Source organism: Schistocerca piceifrons, chromosome 2, assembly GCF_021461385.2.
Source record: "Schistocerca piceifrons isolate TAMUIC-IGC-003096 chromosome 2, iqSchPice1.1, whole genome shotgun sequence".
In the NCBI taxonomy this organism is placed as follows: domain Eukaryota; kingdom Metazoa; phylum Arthropoda; class Insecta; order Orthoptera; family Acrididae; genus Schistocerca; species Schistocerca piceifrons.
Window position 1 is genome coordinate 77,492,236 of NC_060139.1, and position 17,820 is coordinate 77,510,055.

General features: G+C 41.6%; 1 pseudogene; it reads left to right on the forward strand.

Moving 5' to 3' along the window:
* LOC124775161 overlaps positions 1-17,820 on the forward strand; it is a 108,782-nt pseudogene that overhangs the window by 49,920 nt on the left and 41,042 nt on the right.

The following is a 17,820-nucleotide window of genomic DNA, read 5'->3' on the forward strand; positions in this document are numbered from 1 at the left end:
CGCGGACAATAAAGCGCGACGGACGCACAGTCGCGGGAGAGACTTGGAGAGTGCGAAGTGGTTTTGCGCGTGGTCGCGGCAGATAGAAATACTTTGGAGTGCCGACTTGTGCACTTGTGAGATTTCCGTGGCTTTTACAGTGAAGAAGTAGTGTGCGTTTGGAAGTGAATATCTCGCGAGCTGCCGGCCGAAGTGGCCGTGCGGTTAAAGGCACTGCAGTCTGGAACCGCAAGATCGCTGCGGTCGCAGGTTCGAATCCTGCCTCGGGCATGGATGTTTGTGATGTCCTTAGGTTAGTTAGGTTTAAGTAGTTCTAAGTTCTAGGGGACTAATGACCTCAGCAGTTGAGTCCCATAGTGCTCAGAGCCATTTGAACCATTTGAACCATCTCGCGAGCTGTGTTGTTGTTCATAACTAATTACGTGCTGTAGCAATCTATTGTTTTCCTGTTATTCAACTTATATTTAATTTAATTGCTGGACCATGTACACCAATAAGTGTTTTACCGAAATATACCGCATTCTCAGAAATACTTCTATTGTCAGACTCATCATTTAAAGTCGTTAAGATAGTACCTGCAGATTTTATTTAATTGCAACCTTTCATTTATAAATTTATATGCTACTTTCATAATTCGCAATTGCCGAGTGATAGAAACGTTCGACCATTCGATTCATGTGTGTATTCTTATCGTGTACTGTAGACTCAGCAGTATTTGGCCTGTAGTGCGGCAACTACGTATCCCAGTCCCCAGACAACGAAACCAGCCAAAACTTTTAATATTTCAACGTTGAGTCTGAGGGTACGTAGTTTTGAAAGCCCGCAACCTGTATGTTCGAACAACACGTGAGAGTTAAGGAGATGCTTCTGGAACTCAAATGGGAATCCCTGGAGGGAAGGTGACTTTCTTTTCGAGAAACACTGTCGAGATAATTCGGAGAACCGGCATTTGAAGCTGACTGCCAAACGATTCTACTGCCACCGATATGAACTGCACGGAAGGACGACGAAGATAAGACACGAGAAATTAGGGCTCATACGGAGGCATACAAACTGTTGTTTTTTCTCTCACTCTATTTCGAGTGGGACAGGAAAGGAAACGATTAGTAGTGGAACACGGTACCCTCCGCTACGCACCGTACGGTGGTTTGCGAAGTATTTATGTAGACGTAGATGTAAGTGAATCACCGGGAATTGATACCAAAAGCAGCAAGGTAGAAGGCCCCAATGGCTAAGGGAACACGTGGTCCCCCACTAAACGAAGGCAGTTACTAAAATATCCCCCAAAACGCGAAAATGCGATAGCTCAATTAATTCACGTCCGGCACTGATCTATTTAACTAGTAAGGACAACGTATTGAGATCAGTAACCCCATGAACCATGGACCCTGCCGTTGGCGGGGAGGCTTGCGTGCCTCAGCGATACAGAGAGCCGTACAGTAGGTGCAACCACAACGGAGGGTGTTGAGAGGCCAGACAAACGTGTGGTTCCTGAAGAGGGGCAGCAGCCTTTTCAGTAGTTGCAAGGGCAACAGCCTGGATGATTGACTGATCTGGTCTTGTAACAATAACCATAACGGCCTTGCTGTGCTGGTACTGCGAACGGCTGAAAACAAGGAGAAACTACGGCCGTAATTTTTCCCAAGGGCATGCAGCTTTACTGTATGATTAAATGATGATGGCGTCCTCTTGGTTAAAATATTCCGGAGGTAAAATAGTCCCCCATTCGGATCTCCGGGCGGGGACTACTCAAGAGGATGTCGTTATAAGGAGAAAGAAAACTGGCGTTCTACGGATCGGAGCGTGGAATGTCAGATCACTTAATCGGGCAGGTAGGTTAGAAAATGTAAAAAGGGAAATCGATAGGTTAAAGTTAGATATAGTGGGAATTAGTGAATTTCGGTGGCAGGAGGAACAAGACTACAGGGTTATAAACACAAAATCAAATAGAGGTAATGCAGGAGTAGGTCTAATAATGAATGGGAAAATAGGTATGCGGGTAAGCTACTACAAACAGCATAGTGAACGCATTATTGTGGCCAACATAGATACGAAGCCCACACCTACTACAGTAGTACAAGTTTATATGCCAACTAGCTCTGCAGATGACGAAGAAATTGAAGAAATGTATGATGAGATAAAAGAAATTATTCAGATAGTGAAGGGTGACGCAAATTTAATAGTCATGGGTGACTGGAGTTCGAGAGTAGGAAAAGGGAGAGAAGGAAACGTAGTGGGTAAATATGGATTGGGGGAGAGAAATGAAAGAGGAAGCCGTCTGGTAGAATTTTGCACAGAGCATAACTTAATCATAGCTAACACTTGGTTTAAGAATCATGAAAGAAGGTTGTATACATGGAAGAACCCTGGAGATACTAAAAGGTAACAGATAGATTATATAATGGTAAGACAGAGATTTAGGAACTAGGTTTTAAATTGTAAGACATTTCCAGGGGCAGATGTGGACTCTGACCACAATCTATTGGTTATGACCTGTAGATTAAAACTGAAGAAACTGCAAAAAGGTGGGAACTTAAAGAGATGGGACCTGGATAAACTGAAAGAACCAGAGGTTGTACAGAGTTTCAGGGAGACCGTAAGGGAACAATTGACAGGAATGGGGGAAAGAAATACAGTAGAAGAAGAATGGGTAGCTTTGAGGGATGAAGTAGTGAAGGCAGCAGAGGATCAAGTAGGTAAAAAGACGAGGACTGGTAGAAATCCTTGGGTAACAGAAGAAATATTGAATTTAATTGATGAAAGGAGAAAATATAAAAATGCAGTAAATGGAGCAGGCAAAAAGGAATACAAACGTCTCAAAAATGAGATCGACAGGAAGTGCAAAATGGCTAAGCAGGGATGGCTAGAGGACAAATGTAAGGATGTAGAGGCATATCTCACTAGGGGTAAGATAGATACTGCCTACAGGAAAATTAAAGAGACCTTTGGAGATAAGAGAACCACTTGTATGAACATCAAGAGCTCAGATGGAAACCCGATTCTAAACAAAGAAGGGAAAGCAGAAAGATGGAAGGAGGTTATAGAGTCTATACAAGGGCGATGTACTTGAGGACAATATTATGGAAATGGAAGAGGATGTAGATTAAGATGAAATGGGAGATACGATACTGCGTGAAGAGTTTGACAGAGCACTGAAAGACCTGAGTCGAAACAAGGCTCCCGGAGTAGACAACATTCCATTGGAACTACTGACGGCCTTGGGAGAGCCAATCCTGACAAAACTCTACCATCTGGTGAGCAAGATGTATGAAACAGGCGAAATACCCTCAGACTTCAAGAAGAATATAATAATTCCAATCCCAAAGAAAGCAGGTGTTGACAGATGTGAAAATTACCGAACTATCAGTTAAATAAGTCACAGCTGCTAATACTAACACGAATTCTTTACAGACGAATGGAAAAACTAGTAGAAGCCGACCTCGGGGAAGATCAGATTGGATTCCGTAGAAATACTGGAACACGTGAGGCAATACTGACCTTACGACTTATCTTAGAAGAAAGACTAAGGAAAGGCAAACCTACGTTTCTAGCATTTGTAGACTTAGAGAAAGCTTTTGACAATGTTGACTGGAATACTCTCTTTCAAATTCTGAAGGTGGCAGGGGTAAAATACAGGGAGCGAAAGGCTATTTACAATTTGTACAGAAACCAGATGGCAGTTATAAGAGTCGAGGGGTATGAAAGGGAAGCAGTGGTTGGGAAGGGAGTAAGACAGGGTTGTAGCGTCTCCCCGATGTTATTCAATTTGTATATTGAGCAAGCAGTAAAGGAAACAAAAAAAAATTCGGAGTAGGTATTAAAATCCATGGAGAAGAAATAAAAACTTTGAGGTTCGCCGATGACTTTTTAATTCTGTCAGAGACAGCAAAGGACTTGGAAGAACAGTTAAAGGGAATGGATAGCATCTTGAAAGGAGGATATAAGATGAACATCAACAAAAGCAAAACGAGGATAATAGAATGTAGTCGAATTAAGTCGGGTGATGGTGAGGGAATTAGATTAGGAAATGAGACACTTGAAGTAGTAAAGGAGTTTTGCTATTTGGGGAGCAAAATAACTGATGATGGTCGAAGTAGAGAGGATATAAAATGTAGACTGGCAATGGCAAGGAAAGCGTTTCTGAAGAAGAGAAATTTGTTAACTTCGAGTATAGATTTAAGTGTCAGGAAGTCATTTCTGAAAGTATTTGTATGGAGTGTATCCACGTATGGAAGTGAAACATGGACGATAAATAGTTTGGACAAGAAGAGAATAGAAGCTTTCGAAATGTGGTGCTACAGAAGAATGCCGAAAATTAGATGGGTAGATCACATAACTAATGAGGAAGTATTGAAAAGGATTGGGGAGAAGAGAAGTTTGTGGCACAACTTGACCAGAAGAAGGGATCGGTTGGTAGGACATTTTCTGGGGCATCAGTGGATCACCAATTTAGTATTGGAGGGCAGCGTCGAGGGTAAAAATTGTAGAGGGAGACCAAGAGATGAATACACTAAGCAGATTCAGAAAGATGTAGGTTGCAGTAGGTACTGGGAGATGAAGAAGCTTGCACAGGATAGAGTAACATGGAGAGCTGCATCAAAAGACCATAACAACAACAACGGAGCAGGAGGCTCACATTACAAATAACACGTGGTACAACACGAGAACAAATCAGGAAATAGACCATGTGAAGGAAAAGTACAAAAATTCAAAGCAATACCGCACACACACGCAAAGTCTCAATTACTCTCACATTCATATAAGATCAAAAGCACCGTAGCCCACCCTAACCGTATTCCATGGAGCTCCCTCCACACCACCATGTTCCAAGGGAACAAAGATAACTCCAGTCACTGATAAGATCTTAAACTCATGCAATGCCTATCATGAACAATTCAAAGCACGTTCAGACGAAATAATCGGAACACTACTGTTAAATGAAGAACTTCATTATTCTCAACAACTTAGAACGCATGAAGGCCGCGCTTAAAGCTACAAGCTATATCATCACTGGCAGCAAAAGGCTTACTTAGGAGCTGTGAACCACAATCGGCAACAGACAGCACCACGCCGCTCCGCTCAGAGCACCCACTCGAGAAACAGAAGCAACCAGAGGGGTCGTTTCCGCCACCAGCTTAACAACCAGATAACTCTCGAGCAATAGACATAGACCTCTTTGTCTAGGTGAGAGATACAAAGTTGGTTATCCCACAGTCTTATGTTAGACTGTGGTTATCCTGTGCTCCAGGAAGACGAAAAGCAACTCAACTACCAGACACATGACAAACCTGCAAAGACATCAAATCATCCATTACTCACATGCTCACGCACACAAGGTAAGGTAAAGGAAGGACATGGTAAATATCGATCTGGATTACACATGGAAAATAAGTGAATCACCTAAAGTTTTGACATACTGATGCGAAGCACACATTCATCGTCAGATAGACATTAAATGTTCATCAATTCCACTGCTCGGTTACTAGAAGTATATTAGACAAGTTGTGCAGTGAATGAGACGTAAACACATAGTACAGCAGTCTTATGAGGAGACTCTGTAGAGATGTTTCAAGTATAGAACAACTTTAATTTTCAGTTAATCAGCCTTGTAATCAACGAAATATTTTATTTAATCTTGCTTGACCTTGTTCGGATTTCTGTTACCCAGAGTGTAAGCCACAAGTTTTCAAAGTTTTGTGATGAGCAATTAGCAGATACGAACGTCGAAAGACTCTATCTTTAGCAAAAGAACTTTCAACTGCCCTGGGCCGGCCGAAGTGGCCGAGCGGTTCTAGGCGCTACAGTCTGGAGCCGCGCGGCCGCTACGGTCGCAGGTTCGAATCCTGCCTCGGGCATGGATGTGTGTGATGTCCTTAGGTTAGTTAGGTTTAAGTAGTTCTAAATTCTAGGGGACTGATGACCTCAGAAGTTAAGTCCCATAGTGCTCAGAGCCATTTCAACTGTCCTGGCAAAAATGTTATTGCCGTCGACAATTTTCAATGATAAAGCCAATCTCTGGCTCAACTGTCAGATTTACGTAAATCGTAAGTATCCTATTACTTTCAAATACCCACAATAATTATAAATCGTCACGAATAACATGACTGTGTTTGATACTGCAAATAGTGAATCAATATAGGCTTCTTCGATGTTCGCTAGGGTAAATACTTCTCACTTCTTTTGGTCTCTGCTATAACGCAGTAATTGCACAAGAGTTTGTAACAGCTCCTGACAGCTAAATGTAAACAAACATGCTCGCACATAATCTCATTACATGTTAGTCAATTAGTACAACGATATTCATTTACTTTTCAGTTACAATATTTTTCGTAGGCAATTCAGTTGAGAACAAAGATCGGTAACAGTCGGCTGCGGGATCGCCGCCTTGGCCACGTGTTAGTGTGTGGCAGTGGTCGACTTGTTATCTCTGGTGGCAGCAACGATGTCACATTCCACACATTGCAGCACTCTTCCTTACGACACAAAACTAACACATATCTATGTACATAAATTATCAAACCGAAAAATTCTGAATCCAACACTTTAATAGCTGTCGTACCATTTTCTTACCCCTGCCGCTGATTTCCTTTACCCCACAACCCCCTCTCGCTAGCACAGTGTTGCAGATACGACCGTTATTACAGTTGCAAGTCATTAATTAAGAGTTGTTACTATCAAAATAAATAATCTGCTCTTTAATAAGTTTTGTTAAAACCGTCTTCATAATAATTATGTACAGATAGTTGTATATGAAATAGGAAACATAAAAACTATATTTCAACCAAACTGAATACCGAAAGCCTCTTATCTTAAAGAAGGAAATCATTTGCCTAACGAACACTTACTTCTTAGGCATTCATGCCACATCATATACCTAGTTATTTCATGTTATTTCAGGCTTTTGCTATGTTGATAGCACTCTTGTATAGATAGGTCTCCATTGTTCAAAGTATTGAGCGTCTACATGTCATTATTACCCTTTATTTTCAGTTATCTGTACCACTACTTTTCTCATATCATATGAGTAGCTCATATAAATATACATTCCCTTATTTTATACACAGCATTGATCTTTCACTCGACTAAATGCCTTGCACAGTCTAAAAGTTGTCATATCCAAATTTTTCTTTTTGAACAGTACTGAAACAGTATTATTTTACCTATTGAGTTTTGAGACTGAAATGCCCTGATTTCCACAAACGAGCTGTGAGCAGTGGCGGGGACGAAGTCCATTTGGCAGTCTTCCCTTGATGCTTCTCACAGTGATCTACTGTTCTATTGGGTGACCCATGGCCACCTTCTACAGTGTGAGGATCCACCCTACTGTCTGTGTTGTGTCCATGTATTAGAGGCCCACATCCTAATGGACTGCCCAAATTTGGCCACGTCCTGACCAAACCTTAAACTTACTGATGCTGCCTCTTGTGTTAGCGGAAGTCGCCACAGCAGCTGATAGGGTTTTACGAATGAAGGTGATTTCTACTCCTCTGTGAGGTAGGTTACATCGGCCACGTCAACCACATAAGGATTGGAGGGGTGAATCATAGCCTGCTGTGACCCTCATGCACATGGCTGCCCTCGCTTGGTGGTCAAGCCTGGCTCATGCCCTTCCCAGAGTTTCAATTCTTCTCATTCTTCTACATCTGTTGTTGGTTTACTGTCTCGTCGTTGTTGTTCTCTTTCCTGAGACTCTGTCAACTTCGCATTATTAGTTTTCTATTGGTAATGAAGAGTGAGGAAGCACCGGTCGGATGCACAGGGTCTCTCTCCCATACATAAAGTTTCCCTAATTTCTGTTCAGAGCAACTCACCCACCTCCACCCTCTTACCCCTCTCTCGCTTTTACTTGCTTCTATCTTCCGGTTTTCTTGATCCTCGGTTACAACAAGGCTCATCAGGATTTGTCTTCTGTGTCTTTCTTCTCTGAGAACTCGTACCGGGTTGATACATACAAGATGACAGGATTGATGACTTCATAGTTTGGTTCCTTTAATCTCATCAGTCCAGTCCAATATAAAGTCTCACTTAATTATCCTGCTGAAATGTAAGTCCAGGGTGGTTTGCATTAAGGGCAATAAAGCAGGGCGTAGAGTATCGTCGACGTATCACTGTACTATAAGGCTGCCGCGGATGACAACCAAAGGGGTCCTGCTGTGCAAAGAAATGGCATCCCAGACTCCTGGTTGTTGGGCCATGTGGCGGTCGTCTGTCAGACTGGTAACCCACCGCTGCCCTGTGCGTCACCAGACACTTCTTCGTTGACCGTCGAAGCTCAGTTCGAATCGGCACCCATCATTTACGAAAATTATACTCCAGTCAGCGAGATTCCAGGCCGAGGACGCGTCTGGAGATGATCCGTTCTTTTGGCTTTCGTAGCAGGCCATCTTGGGCTTTCATTTCAGCAAGATAATGCCCACCCACACACGGCGTGAGTTTCTACTGCTTGTCTTGGTGCTTACCAAACTCTACCGTGGCCAACAAGATTCGGGCGTAATTTGGCTCGATCTCTGTCAGGAGGGCCTCCAACTACTCTATCCATAATTGCCAACCTGAATAACTGCTAGCTTTAGGGCCAGAGTTGGACCAACGCGTCATCGACTTGCTCAATTTGTTGAGATCTTTATCTTGAATAAATCATTCAATTTTTCTGAAATTGTAATTATTTATTTTCGATTTCTGTCCCATGGTTCGTAGTTTTTTTAGAGTATATTTGACGAGAGCAATGACAATTGTATTTCCTCTAAAGTATAAAAATTCCTGCTCAGCATTTCGAATTGGTATAATGTTTCGTAAAATGAAAATATCGCCAGGAATCAAGCACAAAGTGTTAAATTAATAAATATGATCGTGTTAAAGAACGTTACTTCATATTTGTATTTGGTTGTTACAGGACTTATCGGCACAGCCAGGGAACATCTTCTTCTCGCCTCTTAGCATACAGGTAGCACTCGTGCTGGTATATCTCGGGGCGAAAGGAAATACAGCATTCGAGATAGCGACAGGATTACATTTAAGAGATAATAAGCAAGTCATTGGGGCTGCTTTCAGTGAAGTAATGCGACAGCTGAATGTAAGTATAGAAAACAGATTTATAAATAAATATTTATGATAAGAAGTCGAATGGTTCTCTCATTACAGTAAACCAGACATAATATAAGAGTTAGGTTTGAAGTGTTGTTAAAGGCACCTGGTAGTTCTGTAAAACAAATACAGTTCGTTACCATTTGAAGTGAAAATTTAAAATTAAACCGTAAAAAGCCATAAAAAGGCCAGTTTGCGGCCTACGTCTGACAGCCTATAAATCAGTTAAAAAACTTGTTTCTTCAGCGTCTACATGAAACAGTCAAGAGTTGGCTACTGTGGAACAGTAACAGGTGCTTCCGTTGAGTCCTGTTACTATCCCAAAACCTTTGTCTGATTCGTGGAAGTGACATCTCACTTTGTTTCCTCTTCGACAGCATTTCAGACACCACTGCTGTAGCACGGCGGGTTTCCAGGGCGGTAAGTGGCATCAGTGGGAGCTGACAACGTTGCCTTTAACTCTGGTTCTGCTTATTTGCTACAAAAAAGGAAAAAAAAAATATTCTAGAAATAATTTCGGTGGAGTGAAGGCGGATGAGAGTTGTCAACTCAGATACTTGCGGTGGCCTGAGGCTTCTTTAGTGAACACAAATTGTTTCATTGATCTGTTTCGGAAAAATTTGTTTCTCAGATGGGTATGAAATCATTGAGAAATATGTTCACTTTAGCTAGGCTGATTGTAACTTCACCCCAGTGAACACTCTTTTTAAAGATTTCTTCAAAATATCAGCTTCAGTGTTTCTTTTGTGTGTTTCTGAAGTGTACAAGTAGCTAAGTTAGGTGACTGTGCATCGACGTGTGACAAACCGTTTAGCGCAGGATTGGCATGAGTCCCTTTAACTTCCGCTTGATACATGAGTTCAGGATTTATAAGGGTACTACTGTCTTAAGCAACTCGGGTAGGGTTAAGAGCATCTCTAGATCACTTTACCCGTTAGATCCCTTCAATAAATTAACGTTAAATCACCAGAAATTAATAATCCGTACCATCAGTCGAGTAGACTTCAATAATCAGTCAAAGTTTTGAAAGATTGTTTTGAAGCAATTAGCGTGGAAGGAGATCGCTAAATGAAACACTACTATTTCTGCTTTACTCCCTCGCGTCTGATTCCCCCCCCCCCCCCCCCCCCCCAGTTGCCTTAGAGATCAAGATGAAACAACTTAACAACGCCTTGTAACGATATTCGAGTTTCGCGCAACAGAATAACGACTTACAAGCAAGCAAGTGTTGGAAAGTGGCTTCGTGGAGCGGACATACCATTTGAACACTTTGTGCATAATATAACTTCGACGTGATTGGTAACTGAAAAAAATTCTCAGAACACAGGTTGTGGTGTGGAAAATGTTTCAGGACTGTTCGGGATCCTTTTGTATAGGTGGTGAACTGCTTCCATAAGTTATAATGATGATCGTTTTTCTTAAGACAAAATCAAATGGCTCATCATCGATTTTGTAATAACAATCAGAACATTTACGACGTGTAGTTTCATTCAGTTAAAAATGTCTACACTAATTGGGGAGGGACTGAAGTAACCGTTTGCGATAACGGAAAAATGCTCCTTTCACGCATTCATCGCAAATATATAGGAAAAACATGTCTTCCTATTAATTACTGTTCACTGCGGTAGAACAATGGTGACAGGGTAAGTAGAATCGCCTAACGCGGAACAAAAAATGCTGCGAAACTCACACTTAATCAAGAATGAAAGGAAAATGATTCTCAAATAGCTTCCCTAATAAAGTACACGCAAACCCAAACGAAAAAAACCAACACAGTCTAATACCTTTTTTGAAAGACGAGGCAAGTCTGTATTCTTACCAGATAAGCTAGAAGTAATTGGAAAATAACCCCGCTAGGAATAGCCCCCTCTTCCATTAGTTGTAAAATGGTTCAAATGGCTCTAAGCACTATGGGACTTAACATCTGAGGTCATCAGTCCCCTAGACTTAGAACTACTTAAACCTAATAAACCTAAGGACATCACACACATCAATGACCGAGGCAGGATTCGAACCTGCGACCGGAGCAGCAGCGCGGTTCATGAATGAAGCGCATAGACCGCTAGGCCACAGCGGTCGGCCGTTAGTTGTAGGAGGAGAGACTCAGTAACTTTGAAGTCACCAATAGAAATCTCTCCCTCTCATCCTAACTTTTTCATTCTTCTCCAAATCTGTCCCCTCCTCTTTCGTGTCTACCTCTGTTCAACAAGCTGAGGGGAATGTTTCATATGATTTGAAATGCCCAACCACTGTCTCAGTCAAGACCTTGTGTTTCTCTGTCCTCCTAATGCACTGTTCCTTTCTCTATCCTGTCTAAAACGACAGTGACTTGAGAAAGGCTGCCTCTGTTTAAAAAGAGAGGGGAGGGGACAGAGATTATTAGTTTTCAGACTCCCAAACAGTGCTCTCGGCTTTTAAGTTCTGATTCTAATACTGGATCGCCTATCTCATCTTCATCGACTCTGTTTCTTCTTCTGTCACGTCATCAGGTAAGTCCTTTCGCTCATAGAGGCACTCGGTGCACTCTTTCCACCCATCTGCTCTCTCCTCTGCATTTGACACTGGAATTACCACTGCGCTCTTAACGTTAGCGCCCATGCTTTTAATATCACTGAAGGTTGTTTCGACATGTCTGTATGCTGACTCAGTCCTTCTGGCAATCATGTCTTTTTCGATTTCATCACATTTTTCATACAGCCATTTCAGCTTAGCGTACCGGCACGTCCTATTTGTTTCATTCTTGAGTGGATTGTATTTCTGTGTTCCAGAATTACCCTGAACGTTTTTGTAGTTGCTTCTTTCCTCAATTAAGTGGAATATTTCTTCTGTTACCCATGGTTTCTTCGCAGCAACCTTCTTAGTACCTACGTTTTTCTTTCAAACTTTTCGCATTGCCCTTTTTGGAGATATCCGTTCCATTTCAACTGAAATGCATACTTAGCTATTAATGTAGTATCTATAGCCTGAGAGAACTTCAAGCATATCTCTTCATTCCTTGGCATTTCCATATCACACTTCTTTGCGTATTGATTCTTCCTGCCTAGTCTATAAAACTTCAGCCTACTTTTCATCATTACTAATTGCGATCTGAGTCTGTATCTGATCCTGGGTACATTTTACAATCTAGTATCTGATTTCGGAATCTCTACCCAATCAAGAGGCAATCCAACTGCAATCTTCCCGTATGTCCCGACCTTTTCGAAGTATATAACCTTCACTTGTGGTTATTGAACAGTGTGTTCGCTGAAATCTATTGCAGAATGTAATTAGTCTTCCTTCTCTCTCATTCGTACTACCAAGCCCATATTCTCCCTTATTTTTTCTACCCCTTCCACTACAGCAGAATCCTAATCCCCCATGAATATTAGATTTTAATCTCCCTCTTGGGTCATCTGCGTGTATACGAGAACTACTGTTGTCGATTGTGTCTTGCTGTCGATTCTGATAACAGCCATGTTTTCACTAAACTGTGCAGTCTCTCACTGTTTTTTTTCAGCCTTTATTTCCTTTCAATTTCATTCCACTGACCCCTCACTATATCTAGATTGAGCCTTAGCAGTTTCATTTCCAGATTTTCTAGCTTCCTTATGTGGCGGTAATGGATTAGGGGGCATTACAAAATGTAACTGTATCATCCGAAACAACACCTCCTCAAACAGTGATTGGGCTAGAACCAACCATGTTCAACTACTCTGACTGACAATACCCTGCTCCGTCTCCCCTAAATTTTCCGCGCCCGGAAATTTTTAGTTAACTGAGATCAAGATTAGTCTACTTTTCTTCAATTTGGCTGATCATTACATTCACACATGCAAGTAATTACCCAAAAACTCTAACATTACGAATGATCAGCCATTAGCCCAAATCAAACAGCTTACCACTGATAAAATATTCTTCTAAACAAAATGAACAATAGTCATCTTGTGGTGCAGTTCTTCTTGTTACGTCAGTACTTGCTACGAAAATGGGATGAGAAATTCCGCCTTATGCGAGACACCTTTTTTCTGTTTTGTTTCACCCATACATGTTTCAGCACTTTTGTGCTATCTTCAGTGGGTTTAATTTTTATTTTTAACTGTAAAATTGTTGTTACATATTAACATTTGTGTTGTTTATAACGTTATGTCAAAGTGGCGAAAAGTGAGCCGAGATTTCTTTATTCTTGTGTTTCCAGTCTGCTTAGCTCTTGAAGTAATTCAGGCATATGCACTCAAAGACAATAAGACGCATCACGAAGGAATTTATCCGTTGTTACCTACATTGGTGATATGAGATGCATGTGCAGACAAACAAATAATTACAACTGGGTGATTTCCTCAGGAGAAAGAGCTTCACAAATTGAGCAAGTCAAGAACGCGATGGACCATCTCTGGCCCTTACGCAAGGAGTCGACTAATAGAGTTGTTGGATGCCCTCTTGAGGGGTATCGTGTCAAATTATGATCAACTGGCGTATTGGATCGTCCAAAAAGTCGCAGGATCTCTCCTCCAGTCGAGAACGTTTGGAGCATTATGGGCTGTGACATCCAACCGACTCAAGATTTTGACAATCCAACGCGCTAGTTGAACAGAATTTGACGTGATATATCTCAGGAGGACATCCGACAATTCTGTTTGCATTAGGGCCAGAGATGGACCAACGCGTTACTGACTTGCTCAATTTGTTAAGCCCTTTTTGTTGAATAAATCATCCAATTCTTCTGAAATTGTAATCGTTTGTTTGGCTGCACATGCACATCACATGTGCCGAGTTGCATCCCATTGGGATAATACCTTCGAGGTGCGTCTTTTCTCTCTCTTTCTCTCTTACAGTGCTAAAATTCAAATGAATTCAGAAAAAAAGTAATCTGTAATTCATTAGCAGTTAAACCTGTCTTTCACTGGAAGAACAAAATATTAATCACTAATCTCATGTTCAAATGTGTTAACCTTTTTGTTTCTTTCAGGGGTACGATGAAGTATCGCTTCAGATCGCTAACGAAGTTTTCTTGAAACGCGGTTTTAAAATAAAAAACGAATTCAAACATGCGGCTACTGCATTCAACTCGGGAGCCGAGGAATTGGACTTCAATCGACCTGAAGAGTCAAGAGCGCAAATTAATGGATGGATAGAAGAGAAAACTCAAAGGAAGATAAAAAATTTAATAAAGCCAGGTAAAGTCAAGGTACTTGATGTGCATAGAGCTTGCAGGATCACAAATTACCATAATCAAGTTTAGAAAGGCACTCATACCTAGTTACAGAGATTGCGGAATAATACGAGCTGTACCACGCAGCCATAGTTAAAGTACGTGTTGAAAATGATTTCCAAGTACCTCAACGCATGCGTGTATGCACAGTTGTGTTTCCACGTCTTGAATGGGCTCTTCAGACACGATAGTTTTGAGACTTCCAGGATTCGAACGGTTTGAGGTCCGGTGAACGAGCAAGTCATGCAACTGGATCCCCTCGTCCGATCCATCGACCAGGAAAGACTCGATTGGGATGCGCCCGGCCGTTAACGGCGAAGTGGCCTGGAGCACCATCATGTAGCAGCCACATAACCCTTCGAATCATAAATGGCACTTCTTCCAGCAGGGGAGGGAAAGTCACCCGCAAGAAACGCCGATAGTTGAGGGCTGTTAGGAGACGTGGAAGGAAGACTGGTTCCAAAAAACTGGTCACCAATTATCACGGCCCACACCTTCCGGCTGCGCCGATACTGATGATTTGTTGTCAGCATACCATGGAGGTTCTGCATACTATCCCACAAATCACTGTTATGAAAGTTGAAGATACCACTCCGCACAAAGGTGACGACATCAATGAATAAGATAAATGACACATCACGGAACCGTGTTTGCCTGGTGAAGAAACCAGTGACGAAACTGTTTCCGGTGTGGAAAGTCTGTCGCTAGTAAGCCCAGCACACGCTGTAAGTGATGAGAATAGTATCAGTTGTCATGGAAAACGTTCCACACGGTCGTTTGGCTTACCCTGTACTGGCGGGCCAACTGCCTGGTACTGACACGGCGGTCGTCTTCCACAGTGTTAATCACATTTTCCTCCGAGACTGGTGTCATAACATTTAGGGAACGTTCTTCATGATTTGCTCCCTACTGAAACGATCCTGTCTCAGGCAAACGACGAAACACTGTTGCGAAGATGGAATGCTGTAGTTGTTGTCGGCGGGGATACAACCTTGCTTCCCTGTTCGTTGCCATTTGATTTTCCATAAATAAACACCTTGTCGACAAGCTTTCGATTCGAATACGGAACTATTGTGTACAACGCTTAGTCAGCAAGAGAAGTGAACTGGACACAACATTACCAGTTACTATGGCAGGAGAGGGCGCTAGGGAATGACGTATGAGGAACAGTATCTCCATCTAGGAGGAAACCATTCACACTGCAACTGTGGCTGCATGGTACAGCGCGTACTAGACCGCAGTCTCCGTTTAATAATGTATGATTGAATAAATGGTCTGTAGCATGGAACCCATGCATTTCCGGACATAAGTTCATTAGACCATTTTTGTTCCGTATCCTCTCATCGATCAATTCCTAGAGTTTGTACAAGGTGGAAAAAATCACCCTGTATACTCACAAAAGTAACTTACTCGTTGATAATGGAATAAAAGAGCAAGTAAACAGATAAGTGTAACAGAGCAAAGCGATAATCACAGTTGACTGTCAAAGTAGTTTCTATCCTGTGAAAGGAGTAATCATAATGCTGCACTAAAGTCTAAACACAAGTTTCTTCCATTCTACAGAGTTTTTAGAATGAAGCAGTATCACTTTTTTCCTGGTAACTCAGACTGAATCTGAATTTTTCTTTTATGCCACACTTCACTGTAATATTTATATTCGTTCTTTATTCATTGTACTGCTGTTAGTTAGTCACTGCGGCCTCTTCCCTTGAGCGTTTGATTCTGCCTTCTATCACGTGAGTTCCATTAACAGGTCAATAGTAGGATATCTCTATAGACCATTATATCAACATAAATACTCAACAAGCAGTTTGAGAGGAGTGTACTAACGCTACCACTATCTCCCCCCCTTTTCTTCCTGTCACTCTTTCCTTATTCGCTCTGCACCTTTCCTTTCGTCCTACTCAGCTCACTACAGTGCACTGGACTTGGGAGTAGGCCCAATCAGTAAAAATCGTTTCCTTATAGGTAATAATTCTGAGTCCTTCTAATTACATTTCTTTGTCAACAAGATGGGATTTAATTGTTGAATAATGAATATTTCCTTGCTGCTACGTCCAGTAGTCTCGGTTAAACCAGTCGGCAGCAGTTGGCATACTTTCGAAACAGAATAGCCTACTTTTGTGGAAGACAGTAGAGGGAAAACGTAGTATCCACAATAACAAATTTTCCATTATTTCAGCAAAACATAAATCACTCATTCAGCTTGGCATTACGCGGTGAAACTATTTACCCCGTGTATATTCGTAGCGAAATCGGAGAAAGATGAATCTGTTCGTCCCATGTCACCTTAGTTTATCAAGTGCGCATTCTTTGGTTCACTCACTAATTTGGTAATCAAAAGGAAAAAAATTTAATTTTCCTTGTCCGCAATGCGTGAATGTCACACACTAATTGTAAGACACATTGGCAGTATCGAGAGACCAGGTCAAAACTCTGAATAGTGACAAATATTGTCATTTGAAACAAGGAGTTTCATACAAACATATGCTCTGTTAAGAAAGGTTCCTGAGGTAATAGTTGTAGATATTTAGTATTGTAATCTAATAATTTTATTTTCTTAAGTAATTTTAAGTGAGAGTTCACATCAGTCGGCAGACTAGGAATTTTCCAAAACTCACAATAGATGTAAAAATGTGCAGAACACATTTGCGACCACCCACAAGTTTTCAGCACTTCATGATTGATTTAAACAGATTGTAATACATCCACGATTCCCTTACTCAGAGATAATATTTTTCTCACATATGTCGAGGTTTGGAAAAGAACAGATTGTCAAGCGGCGAGGAAGTCAGTGAGTGACTCACGCCAGTCAAAAAAGAACTGCGATCACAGGAAAAAGTGTAGTTAAATATTTTTGTACAGTGATAGTAGAGAGTGCCATGAAAAACATACTAAACATACTGACCGCTAGTGTGTGTGTGTGTGTGTGTGTGTAGGGGGGGGGGGGGCTGGTTCAATTTTTGTTTCTCTTGAATAAAACGAAAGCCTTGGCTTCTTGCGACAGTGTTTCTCAGTACTTCTTTAAATTAAATTAAGTTGCTTGGAAGAAAAGCCCTATTTTTTCCCTCTGGTCCAATAGTTCCAGCACTGCACGGCTTGAATAATCCTAGATTATTAAAAATAGTGTTTTAATGGTATAGTGTGTTATGCTAAATGAAGCGGGTTAAAAAAACAGTGTTTGTATAATGTCTAAGTGCAGTGGGACTGTATTAAAGAATAAATTGTGTCATGTTGTGGGGATGTGACGAAGCGGAAAAGAGTGGTGGGTAGGGGTGTGAGGGAAAATAGGACCCAGATTGTGGTCATGGACGTCCCACACTCGTCTGAAAACTGAAGAGCAAACAGATTGTCCCCCACTGTATCTACACCAACTACCTCACACAGAGCAACTGCAAGGTGTTTCACAAAGTTATAGCGACCCTCTGCAGCGCCCCTTACGAATCACTGGTGACACAGTGTGGAGATATGCCCAGAGGGTGTTGATTTACCACTAAGTGTGTTAACACTACAAAGGGTATCGATATGCATTACTAGTAATACCAACGCAG